Raw genomic sequence first — 13,973 nt, 5'->3', positions numbered from 1 at the left:
AACACATTATCTGCAGGAAAACTTTCTGAAAGTCACAAACAAGCATGAAGAGCCCAGAGGCAAAAGATTTGTAGAATCTTTAAAAGATAGCTAGAGGCAAGAGTTTGAGCAGTGGGAACAGATCACCAAAAAACTCTAGTCTGCCTAATAAATGCTGCACAGAACAAAATCTATTCAAAGCACAACCCAGAAAATAGCATTGGCATCATGCAGCTGCAGCCTGCAACCGTGACCTTACTAGAAACAAGCCACAGGTCTGCCACTGACACAGGATTATTCACAAACAAAACAGCCTGCCTGCAGGAAGAGCAAAAAACACTTTCATAATCAAATCCAGTGACAACATAAATATTTCACCATGTCACTCTCAGGGCGCAAGCTGGTTTGTCTTCTAGAATAATTCAGGGAACAAAACACGATTCTGTATAGTAGAAAATATATCGGTCTAATACCTTATTTTTTAAAAATAAGAAGCTATAACTGATTTCATTGAAAGATACAAGTTGTTCAAGACACTTAAAAGAACCTCACCAAAGATCCACCAAGATCCAGATTGAATCCCAGCTTCAACAACAAAAAAGTCACCTTCAGGTGCACAAGTCTATAAATATATCCCTTTAGGTTTACTTTTTTTTTCTTCTTCTGGTGATTTATAATATAATCGCTTATATAGACAAAGTAAGACAAGGCAAATAGGAAACATTTTAAGAGTAATACTATAAAATAAGTTGTTATCTTTGTCTAGTTTAATATCAATATTAATAGCATGGTTTAGACTAGAAAATGAGATAAGTAGAAATATACTTTTTCCCCCTTTTCTGCCCCTGTCCCCTGAAACTCAGTTACCCTTTTTCTTTTTCTTTTTAGAACTACAACAGGCATTTTAATACTCAACAAGGTAGAATTTAAAGAATTGTCACTATGAAATGATATAATTCCATAGGAAAGTTATCATGATATCTTTCAGGATATCATGTTACATAAAGTTGTAGCTAAATATAAAATTTTAAAATGTACAGAAAATATACAAAATAAACGATTACATAGGAAGACTTCAAGTCTTTAAATTTGATACATATCAAATCAGCTATCCTTTTCTATCATATTTTGTTCAGTGCTTGTTCTAGGCTATGTGGCTAACAACAAAGGAGATCATTGTTTGTTGGCACCCTATTTCCTCTTTGTGGTACCTCTGACTCTTGTGGGTCCTTTCCCCTTTGTTGACCCATGTACTTCATTTGGCTTACATTGGTTCATTAAACTTTTTCCCTTTGGAGTTTTCCTGCCTCCATTAAACCTCATTGTTCTGATTCTCATTGTAATTTAAATGTATGCCATGATGAAAACAAATCTGAAAATTATGTTATAAGCTAATGACATAATTGATTAATGTTCACTCCATAGGAGTAATTATATTTAGACTATGTTAAATAAAATATTGGAGACCCTAGTCCAAAAGAATGGGGACTGTATTACCCATAATTTACCTCTATTTAACACAAGACTTGATCAGAACAAATTATGAGATAAAAATTTTATGCTATAGTTTGTAAGGTTTTGAAAACATACTATTATTTCTATAAGAGAACAATGACATGATTTGGCAAATGTCATGGTTTGAATGTTTTTCTGTCCTCTCCAAGATTTTTGCTGAAATTTACCCAAAATAATAATATTAAGGGGTGGGGTCTTTGAGAAGTCATTATTCTCTTTTGCTTCTGTCATATAAGGATGCAACATTCATGTTCTCCGGAAGACACAGAAACAAGGTGCCATCTTAGACAAAGAGAAAACCAACCCTCACCAGACACAGAAACTGCTGGTCTTCAACTTCCTATCCTCTAGAACTGTGAGAAAACAAATATATGATCTTTACAAATTTCTCAATTTGTGATATTTTGTTGTAATATCACAATGAATTAAGACATCAAATTTCCTAGTTTTGCAGCCAGTGAGTGCAGATACACTATCCATGTGCCACACTTTATGCTAAATATTTATCCATTTAGTTTTCACTACAACTCTTTGAGATATACACAATGGTCCACATTTTCAGATAAGAAAATCAAGGCTTCTTTGATGAGTTGAAATAAATTGTCCAAGATCACACAGATGCTAGGTGCAAAGGTAGCTTTTGCTACCTGACTACAAGCCAGGGCTCTTACCCTTATGCTTTACTATCTGATGGAGAATGACACTGAGACACAGAAAGTTATGACTGAACTCCTCTGGTTAGAGTTGGACACCCCTGACTATAATGCAGAGTTCCTTCCAGCTATTTACCATACAGCTCATATTAAAGGGACCATTTGTGTCTTAGGGTGAGTAGGCACTAGATGGAGCAGGTGAAAATCTAGGCAATTATGTAAATAAAAATTATCCTCTTGGGTGTAGCTAAAAACAAATATTAAAGATTCCAACTCCCCCTGAAAGATGAGTGAGGCTGGATCACATATGAACATAATGATATAAGCACGAAGACTTATTTAATGAAGAAATATTATTCAAATATTAAATATGAAAAGCAAAAGACTAGATTAGGCAATATTTAAATATCAACAATTTCAATCTTCTTCTTCTATCTTAAAACTATTTTCCTAATAAGTAAGATATATTTTAGACATTTAACCTCCTGAGATTATTTTGCTTAGGTGGCAGATTTTACATTAAAATATCTTCATAACTAATATTAAAATTGTCATTTCTTCTGTAATGTCTTTTATTAAAACCCAGTATACAAACCAAGGGCTTAAAATTCTTACTGATATGCAAATATAATTTTATATAATAAAATCTATTTATTTTGAAAGACGTTTTTTACAAATTACATTTAATTTAGAATAATGAATATCTCTGTTTTAAAAAATGTGTGAACAATATTTAATGTCAACATTAGTATAAACATGAGCTGATTTGCAATTTTAAATGCATTGCTTTCATTACTATTGATGCCTCAAACTTAAAGGAAATAAAATCAATCTGTTTCCTTAAAAAATTACTTCCTATGTATATCTGATAGCTGTTTCCTATGACCTAATCTCATACATTTTCCTCTTATAAATAGCTAATAGAAGTACATGAATGGAAAATGGTCTATACCAATCGTTTCCAAATTCTCCTGTCTGCTCAGTTAAAATTGAAATTCAAATTAAAAAGACATCCTTATCTCTTCATTTTAGATTTATGGTAAAACATCAGAATGGAGAACTAAAATTTATTTTAAGACAAGGTCACCTAAACAATATTTTTCTTATCTTTGCAAGTAGGAATACTTTTGTTTATCTGATCATTTTTGCAGTGCATGTATATACATGTTCAAGTCTTTATTCATTTATTTAACAAATATCTTTTCTTGTATGAATTATGAAGATGCTTCTTTAAAAAACACATTGCTAAACTTTCTGTGCTGTCTTTAACTCATTCACAATTATTAATATATAGAGACAAATTAACTCTAAATGTATTAATGGAGACATTCCTACTTTCTAGAGTAGGCTCACTGGCTTCCTCTTTGAATTATTGCTCTGAGATACAGAAGCTTCTGCATTTTAATTATTTTGACTTCTTTTCAGCCAGGGGTTTCTGACTGTACCTGGTTAGGTTAAAACACAAAAATATAGGCTTCCTAAGTGTTCTGGAGCCTTGTTTTCAGAGTGGGAAAGAATAGATGATACACAAAGCACTAATTAAAGAAGGTTTGGAAATTTCACAAAGCTAAACCTTTTTTCTTTTCTACAGAGCCTCTCAGAATCTGTAATGTAGCAGCATATGTATAAACTTCCATGTATGTGTAGGTAAGAAGTAATTTGAAACAGTTTCCCTACATATTTTTATCCACAAAATCTCTCTGTGGTACACATCCCTAGACCATTGTTCTGCCTAAGCTAAATTGGGAAATGTTTCACAAAATAATAGCTTTTCAAGGACAAAAATGTGATCTTTTGCAAAACCTCAGGAATCCCATTCAGGCAGTGGTTGACTAACCATGGCAGGAAAGGGAGAGGGAGGAATGAGCTGTATGGGGAAGTACTCAGCTTATTCCCATTTGACTGGAACATTTCTTCAATAGTTGCCGAATTAGTGATTCATTCCTAGGAAAGCGATGTTTTTAAAAATGTGAATGACAGAAAATGTGGTTTAACAAACAACATTATGGAAAGAAATCTGCCAAAGGAAGAAATTATTTGATGAAGCCATCAATTGGACAATATAATAAGGAAGGTTATTGATCATTTACTTAAACAAACAAAAACTTTCTTGGTAGTTGTATAGTGTTTTATAGTATAAATAAGAATTTATAAGCTAATTAGTGGTCTTAGTAAATAGTTGTATTATTTACTCTTATTATTAAAAGAGAAATAATCTGTGGTTAGCATATCACATTTATTTCATTGCAATATGATCAATAGAAATGAGGATATTTAGGCATACACAAATCTTCTCCTCAGCATGTAATCACTTAAAGACATTTTCTTAAAAAGTGCAATTGGGGATGGGATAATACTTGTTAAGCAGAAATTCTGGAAACTATTGAAATTTTCTATTGTAAACGAAATACCAAATTCATTACTAATGAACCTTTTTTTTTCTTCTGAGGTTTAAATTATGGATGGAAGCTTTTATTTCTATTATAAAGTGTAGGATTATCATTTTCAAAGTTTAATTTTATTGGTAAGTTGTGAATCTTTTCTTAGGAAAATCTTTTTCTTGAGAATTACTTTATTTGTAGATGCTAAATGAATTTGAGTTTAATTAAAATATTTTTCTAATAGCATTTTCTTAAATTATTTGTGATTCAAAGTATTTGTTTAACTTAAATGCCAAGGATTAATATAATTAAAGGAAAATAAAACATAAGTATTAATCTTTTTATAAAGGGAAAATATGAAAGTTATTTATCTCTATATTTCTGAGTAAATATAGCAATTATAGTAAACAAAGTAAATTAAATGTCTACTATTATAATCATAAATGCTCTTCTAATTTAACTTAATCTTTACAGTTCAACTTTAATGGTAGATATTTATTTCATGTTCATTAACAATGAGGAAAATAATCAGCTGGGCTAAGACTACCCAGGTGGTAAATAATGGAGCTATGATGTAGACATAGATTAACTGAATTCTGAGGTCTGCTCTCAGAGAGCTAAGATCTGCAGATCCTCAATGCAGCATTCATAGAATAGGCACCAATACTATTGAACAACAGTTCATTTGATGTTGTGAAAATATAAGGTCTTCAGAAATCTATATTTTATTCAGAAAAATAGTTTATCTTGGGTGCATTATAAATCAAAATACACAAATTAATCTTCATGTCATGTCATATGTTTTTTTTCTGTTGGATCTTTTAATGAAATATAATATTAAATATGAGGTATAGAATAAAACCATTAAAATAACTAATCTTTTGTTTTCCTGTTTATGTTCTTATTCTTTCCACATGTATTTATTAAGCATTATCTAGGTCAAGTGCAGAGTAAAGTGAATAAAATTGAAATAAAAAAGATAGAAAAACAGATTAACATTTAATCTCAAGGAAGTCACCACTTATTATTAGGATGGAAATCTACACTATGAAAAAATATTTGAGAAAGCATTTTGGTATTGCAATAGACTCCTCTAAAGCATATAGAGGCAGGCACCCAAGAAGGGGACAGATACTTCCTTGATGCTACTTTGGGGATAGGATTTGAGGTCAAGAAAGGATCACCAGGGAGAGACATATTAGCTAAGGCTTGAAAGATGAAGCAGTCTTTCTCCACAGAATGGAGGAAAAACATTCTGAGCAAAGGAAACAACAAGACCAGGGATAGAATATTGTTTGTCACAGCTACAAAAAGACAAGTGAATTGGCAGGGTTGGCTAGAAACCGAAAAAGAGCTCCTAGAGAACAGACCCAAGAGGTAGAAGAGTCAAGTTACAAGTGGTCTTGATTTAATAAACATAAAGAGTCTAGACTTTGTTCTTTGGGCAGAGAGGTCATTGAAAGGTTTCAAGAGAGGTAACATACATTTTTTAAAACTGCATTTATTTGATTACACAAACATGATACATGTGCAGGGTAATAGCTGTGGACAATAAAGGAGGTTTAGGAACTGAAGGTGTGCAGGGGGAAAATGGGACCCCCTAGAGTTGTGCAGTGCATCACCTGTAAGGCTGTATAGATATTCCTAATCTAAACATAGAACATAGAAATGAAAATTTATAATGATTCTCACTCTTGGCAACAGCATTAACACTTTATCAAATTTCATTCCAGTCTTTCCTACATGTATTGACACCCCATTATTAAATCTATTTTTCGTTTTCAGAGGAGTTCAGGGCAACAGAAAAACTAAAAGTACAATTCAGTAAATTTCCATATACTGTCCCATGCCTCAATATCAACATCTTCTACTATTACAAATGATGAACCTACATCATACATCATAATCACCCAAAGTCCATAGTTTTATTGAAGTTCATGCTTCATATTGTGCCTCCTATGGGTTTGGACTAAGAGATTATTTTTTTAAGGAGGCAATCTTTGGAAACAGAGCAATTTTTGAAATGAATTGGAACAGAGGGAGAGATCAAGTCAGACAAGTCATGGGCCTGTAATATTAAAACAAACATATGCATGATGGATCTGTTAATCTGTTCATGGATTAGGTGTGGATGATAATGGAGTCAAAAAAGTCAGTCATTATCCATATAATTATTATAGTTTTGGACATAGTGCTTCCCACTCAGTAAAGTAAGTAATAGTGGCAATTGATTAGATTTTGGGGATAAGTTGGCTCTGAGTGTTCATGTAACATTTGGGGTTATTAAAAACCCACTATGTGTGCACTTTTTTGTGTGCTGAAGTTACAAAAATTAAATCAAGTTCTGATCCCAAAGGGACTCATATCTTGTTAAATATGCCTGATTAGACTTCAGATATTTATGGATGCTTCAGTATAGAGATTTTGGAAGGATACATAGACTTGTGACTTATTAGCATATGTGTTCTGGATGCCATGTAAATAGATAGAAGCACCCATGAGAAACATGGAGAATGGTAAGGGACAAGGACAAAGTTAGAAGTCAATGGAACTGCATTCAGCAGCCACATAGGAAAGTAGGAAGGAAAGAATAGAGATTATAACCATAGAAGGGCATCTGTATTCAGGAGTAACCCAAGAGAGAAGGCTTAGGATGGTAGGTTCATATATCTCAGTGTGTTCAAGCAAAGTGAAAATCAGTCACATTCATTGGGTGTGCACTTGAAATGTTAGTCTGCAATTTTAGAGCAGTCCCTGGGAATATGAGAATGTATCACACAGAACCAGTGAGCAGCTATAAAGTGGAAAACGTGAGCATATACTACAGTTGAGCATCAATTTTATTTTGAATACTCTCAAAAGGTTATAGTTGCCTTTTTCAATTTGAGGGAAAATTTCTACACAAATATTTGACCAACTATAATATCAGAGAATTAAAAAAATAGCTCTTTTTGGCTGATACTGTACAGTTTAGTCCTAAATTATTTTAATTTGATTATAAAACAGAGGAAGAGATAACCATAATCAATAGAATATTAGAAACCACCAAAAGATGCACTTTCTCTTTTGTGCCATGCTGAAGGTCTAATCTGGGGCCTCACACAAAATGTGCAAACCTGTCTACCATTGAGCTATATCCCCAGCCCAGGATGCATTTTCTTAAAAGTAAAACCTAGGTATAATATACATAAAAAGCACTACTATGAAGAAAGTTTCTGTTTCTTCAATATATAATGATGAGTCAATTTCTATTACTATATAAATGTGCTTTCTTTTTTGTGCTATAAGTGCTCTCATTTGATCTGTAAAAGGTCATTAAATAGTATGATGGATATAGATGGTCACATGGAATAGCCATCAAGATAGTGGGATTTCCTTGTAATTCTAATTAAAAACAGACATCTGTGGGGTTGTAGTTCATGCCACAGAAACACGTTTATAAATGACCTGGATCCCTGCCAGTTTGTGGCTAAGTGGATTATTAATTCAGGTTTATTCCCAGACAATTGCTCTTTCTTGTGAGCCATGCAATGAATGTCATCCCTATTTTATTCATTCATAGATAGCACTATAATTCAATTTCTCCATACGTGCTTAGTTTTTTCTTTAAGCACTTAATAAGAAGTGATAACAGAACTTCATGGAACTTTCCGACAGAATAGCTATTCTTTAATAATGTTGTAGGGGACAGTGCAACTGAGGATAACATACTCCAAACAAGAATCCCAAAGAAACAGATTTGAGATCAGAAGCAAATCTTTCTTTTTTCTTTAAAAATCCAACCCCAAATCCTCATGGGGGAAAGAACAGCGGGGAAAGAATCCCAAGAACAAAGTAGCCAAGAAGGACAGTGGTGGCCTGGCAGGAGGTTGCAATCCAAGAAAGTAAGGTAACTGACAGGGTAGAAATGTCTCAGGGGAGGGTAAACTCCACAGTGACAGAGTCCTAGATCTGTTCTCCCGGGCAAATGGGAACTGATTACAAATAGGGGAACTGAGCAAAAGTGCATTTACTGAGATTGGGAGACAATTGCACTATGTTAGGAGGAAATTACTAATAATGAAAGGAAAAAAAATGAAGCTTCTAGGGCTGACTTGGGATTAGGGATATCAGTGTGAACTTGGCGATGTAGCTCAGTTGTATACTGCTTGCCTGGCATGTACTAGGCCCCAGGTTCTTTCCCCAACACTGAAAACAAACAAACAACTACAACTACAGCAAAATAACAAATAAATAAAATCCAGTAAAAATACAAATGCTGATAATGTGTGTGCCGTAAGACATTTCCTAATCTCAATTTCTCTTTTTAAATTTTCTCCACTAAGGAGTAAATAGATGATTCCAGAACTGAGCTAATAAAGTGCCAAATGAGCCTGGAATCCGTTATTCTGTCTGAAGATAAATTAGTGCTCCAAAAATTCTGGGAATATATCAAAAGATATAGCAGCCAATTCGAAGGGGCTTTTTATCAGTCATATCTATAGCAACTTTGGCATCAAAATAAATAATGATGACAACAAATTATAGCCTATAGAATCAAATAGTAGTCCATGAGTTCATACAGATATGAAATAGATGAATGAATAAGAGGACGATAGAGAAATCTCTTCCTTAGAGTACAATGCCAATAAATATATGTAAAAATACATAAAGTGAATAATGAAATTAGAAGATCACTATTTGGCAACAGTTGATACCGACAGCTATTGATGACGAGTTCTGCTTCCTCACATGTTGAAGTTTGAACATTAGAGAAGCACGCCAAGGCAAGCATATAAAGCAGGGTTTATTTAAAACAGGATAACATAGACTTCTCCCAGGAAGAAGAAGGGGGTTATAGCTGGCATCTGATATCCCAAGAAGCAAGGTGTTCTACCCTTTTTACATGTCCTAGGCTTCCTTTATTCTCCTGCCCTCTTCCCCTATCTTTCTCCCTCCTGAGTACTTGAGTAGGCCCAGGAATGCTGGGTGGGATGTCCAAAAGGTGGGAGACCGGTGGGCTGAAAGGGGAAGGGCAGGATAGTGTAGCTCAGGACACATTAATTAACAACCTTATAGCTCCCTGTGGGGAGGGACAACTGCTGGGACAGGTTACCTTAGAAACAAGTTGGAGCAGGGGGAGGTTCTTGATAAGGATGGAGGAAGGCTCAGAAGGAATTAACATTTCAATCCCTCAGGGGACAGTCTCCAACTTTCCAGACTCACTCAAAATTGGCCTTCTTGAACCAACCTGACTTGATTTACCTATCTATACTGACTGCCTGTCTAATTCTGGTTTCACTGTCATAGTAAAAATTGATCTTAGAGAGATGTTTGCATGTTGTTTGTGTCTGTGTGTGTGTGTGTGTGTGTTGGTGTGTGAAGATATATATATATATATCCACAAAATGTTTGTTGAAAAAATAAAAGGAAATGTGGTGGCAACACCAAGGAGGAAAGACTTCAGCAAGTAATAGGAAACATACTGCAAATTTGCCTAGAAATTTAAAATTATTTGAAAGTATTAAGAAAAAAATAATACTGTATATTTTTGAATAGACTGTGTGTCAGGGGTGGGTGAGGATTAATGAAGCAGGATCATAATAATAATAATAAAGTAATGTTGAATTTGTGTCGTAGGTACATGTGAGTCACTGATGTCCTTTTAAATTTGTGTATGTTTTTGTAATCATGGGGTCATTTGTTTCTATTTCTGAGGCATAGCACAATGGCCCAAATAGCTACTAATTACATCTATTCATAGAGTCCCCTGTGTTCAGTTCTATGGTATGAATAATTAAGTTAATAGCTTACTATACTTAATAAATTGATATCTTGCTGTATTCGACAAGATAAGCAGAGACAGGCAATAAGGATGGATATGGGGAAACTTTTCTGTGCTCTGGAGATGAGCCAAAGATGTGCCAATGCAGGAACCAGAGATCTGCTCCCCAGGAACTGATCACTTACCTGCTGCTTTATCATCACTTTTGCTGAAATTCTTGTAACAGTTTTCTAAAATTCCTTCCTGTGGGCCCCCAATTAATTTGCCTACCTCTCCACAGAATGTATTCAGTAGAACCTGCAGTGGAATGACTTACAAGAGAGTCTAGGACTCCTTTTTCTAAACATTTGACTCTCCAAACAGCCCACAGTAAAAAGATATTCCTCTTAATAAAGATAATTTTTTTATGTTATTGCTTAATATTCTCATTTTCCTGTTTCTTCCAGCTACACTGGCTTTTTAACCATTTGTTTAACACATGTCAAGCTTGCAGTCCCCAAAAGTTAATGGTTGAATGTTTTCTCTGATATGTGGACAATTTAAAATGGGGGAGGGGGAGAGATCAATAAAAAAAAAGAAGGAAAGAAAGATAAGAGAAAAAAGAGGGGGGAGGCTTTCATCAAAATAGAGGCAAGATCAGTAGACTAGATTAAAGCAACTGAGGAGGAAGAAGAAAGGATGGGGAAAGGAAAGAACAGGAAAGAATCTGCATGTGTGAATGTGGCATGGTAAGTCCTGGCATCTGATATATCCACAGGACACTAAATAATTAACTTAATGCATATAATTAAAAACAAACTAATTAGAAACAAACAAAAAACAAAGAAAAAAGTAAACTCTAAGTGGATAAAGAGGGATAGGTGGAGCAAGAGGAGCAAGGGATGAGTGTATAGAGGACTGAATAAGAGAGGGTTAGGTTTCATGCCTTTTTGATTAGTCAAAGTGTATTTAGTTTTATATCATAACTAAAATTATATATATATTTTTTTAAAAAGTCAGGCTTATAGCTAAATCTATGGCCCTTGCTATATATTCTTTGCCCAAAACATTTCCCTTAACTATTACTGTTTACTTCTTTACTCTCTTAAGGTCATGATTTAAATATTTTCCAAGGATACCTGTTTAACCAGGTAGAGTCTCCCATCCTCTTTTCATGCAATTTATTCAACTACAATGTTAACTTTAATTTTAAACACTTTCTCCACTTTTACATTTGAGAGTCAAGCAAAGTTGTTTACTATCATCACTGTTATTCAACATTAGACTCGACACAAGACATTTCAATAAGGCAAGACAAGAAAAAAAGGGAGGCATAAAGATGAAAAAAAAATAAGTACTTTATTAGCAGACTGCTTACTCGAAAAATCTAGGAAATCTATAGAAATAATAAGCAAAATTAGAAAGGCTTATATATAAAACTGGACCATGTATTTAATATTTAGCAGCTAACAATTGAAAAAATTGCAAAGATCATTTATAAGAGAATTAAAAATTATCAAAAATATAAAATATATATTTTTAAAAATATGTAAGTCACATACATGAAAACTACAAATGTTGCTGAAAATAATTAAATGAATGCAGAAATGTACCATGTTTATTGGTTGGAGGACTTAAAAATGTTAAAATGTGCAGAGGCTGATCTATAGATTCTATGTTATGTCAGCCATAATCCCAGCAGTATTTTATTTTGGAAAAATAATTGTAGGCTCTTTCTAAAAGTTCATTAAAAAAATGTATGGGACCTTGAATAGCCAAAATGATCTTGAAAAAGAACAAAATTAGAGATTTACACCTCCTTATTTTAGGATTACTATAAAGCTTTAGTAATCATTCTTTTAACTAAAATCTAAAGTTTTTAGTAGTATGACCCTTGAGAAGTTCCTTATAATATTTGTAAAAGGAAAATTAATATACAAGCAAATGTATGATATATATCCAAAGTGACATAACTTGAAACAATTTGATCCCATACTTGACATAAATTAAATAAATGTTATACTAGAGAAATCGCCATTTGAGGGAAATTTTAGGTATGTATGTACTCCTAACCCTAACCTTATGTAATTTTCCCTTCAGATATTTTTAGAGTAGTTACAGAAATACTACAATGGAAGCAGAGATGACATTTAAAAACATATTTGGAAAATCAATATTAGTCATTAGTTACAAATGCAAAACATTAATAAGTCTATTTATATCATATATTAATAACTATTAAAAAGTGTGAAATACCTTATGTTTATATTTAAATTTTTAATTTTTCTCTGCATTCCCTTCCTTATATTTGTCTAAGGAAAATAAATACACATTCTCATTCTTATATGCTTCCATCATTCTTACTATGTATCTCCATTATAGTTACAACCCCAGAGATAAATATTTGCTTTTCATAACTTTCTTGACGCTAACCATGGCCCTTGAAACTCAGTGACACATATTTATATTCTTTTGTCCCTGGCAATAATAAGGATAAGTGGCACATAATAGGTGCTGGGGTTAATTAATTAAAATTCCATTAACCACATGTTGATCTCACCAAGCACAATGGCTGGAACAAGATGCTGGGACTTGTGGCTTGTAGTATTGCCTCTTTGTATGAGCAACGTTGACAAAGTTGTAAACAAGAATTGCAGGACCTGAGGTTGATCAAGAAAGGCTTCCTATAACCATAAGAGGAAGGTATGAGTTTGCAATCAATGATCTTTCACTATTGGTTATGGCAAATATTAGTAAGGATGGAAGACACTGAGTGCTACAACTATTTGGAATATTTTTCCCTGAATAGCTGTGGTTAGTGAAACAGCAAGTACCTTAGAAATCTGTCTGAAATTTTAGCAAAGAGAGATTTGTTTTGGGCATGGTATTGCTTGCTTTCTCACAAGATTACTATATTTCAAAGGGTCAGGTATGTAAGTGTATTTATCAGTTGTTTAAGCCATATCATTATTAATGAAAACTTCCATCCCCTTTTGTACCATTTTCTACACACTTTCCTGAATAGCAGTATACCAGAGAGGTAAGACCAGTGTCCCACCTAACCCAGTATCTGTTTTTGACAATGGCCTGAGGGGATATTAGATAAAAAAAAAAAAAAACATTGCAATTGTTCTTCATAACATTAAACTCATAAGCCTAAGAATGGTCACAGCACACTTAGCTCACACCTTTCATCTTTCAAATAAAAAAACAAAAGTAGCCCATATTCTTCTTCTTCAGACACATAAGTAATTTAGATGATGGATAACTTATTTCGAGAGCAATTTAATCTACAATAATGTTCTATTTTGGCGATTTCTTTTCCTCCTTGATTTAAAATGGGAAAAGAACATATATCATTTCAAAGGCTTTAGATATGTGAATAATCCACTCACTCTAGTTCACTGACACAATAAGCCACAGAATTTTATTGTATGGCTCATTGGCATGGCCATGATACCACCTCCTGTGGAGCTATTATAGTTCATCTTGTGGATGGCAGCTTCCTTACTTTAAAAGTAATGCCCTCTATGTGGTCGCTGATCCAAATGTGCCTCAAAGAACAATAGAGGATCATGCATTGAATCTGACTTTTTATTACATTGAGATCATCGGAAATTTCTAAAATTCAACTCACTCTATTAGAATTTCATAGCTCATAATAGATAAGCATTTGAAGTAACTCTGTTTAAAATTCATTCA

This window comes from Ictidomys tridecemlineatus, chromosome 10 (assembly GCF_052094955.1).
Source record: "Ictidomys tridecemlineatus isolate mIctTri1 chromosome 10, mIctTri1.hap1, whole genome shotgun sequence".
In the NCBI taxonomy this organism is placed as follows: Eukaryota; Metazoa; Chordata; class Mammalia; order Rodentia; family Sciuridae; genus Ictidomys; species Ictidomys tridecemlineatus.
Note: the sequence above shows the minus strand (reverse complement) of the source record.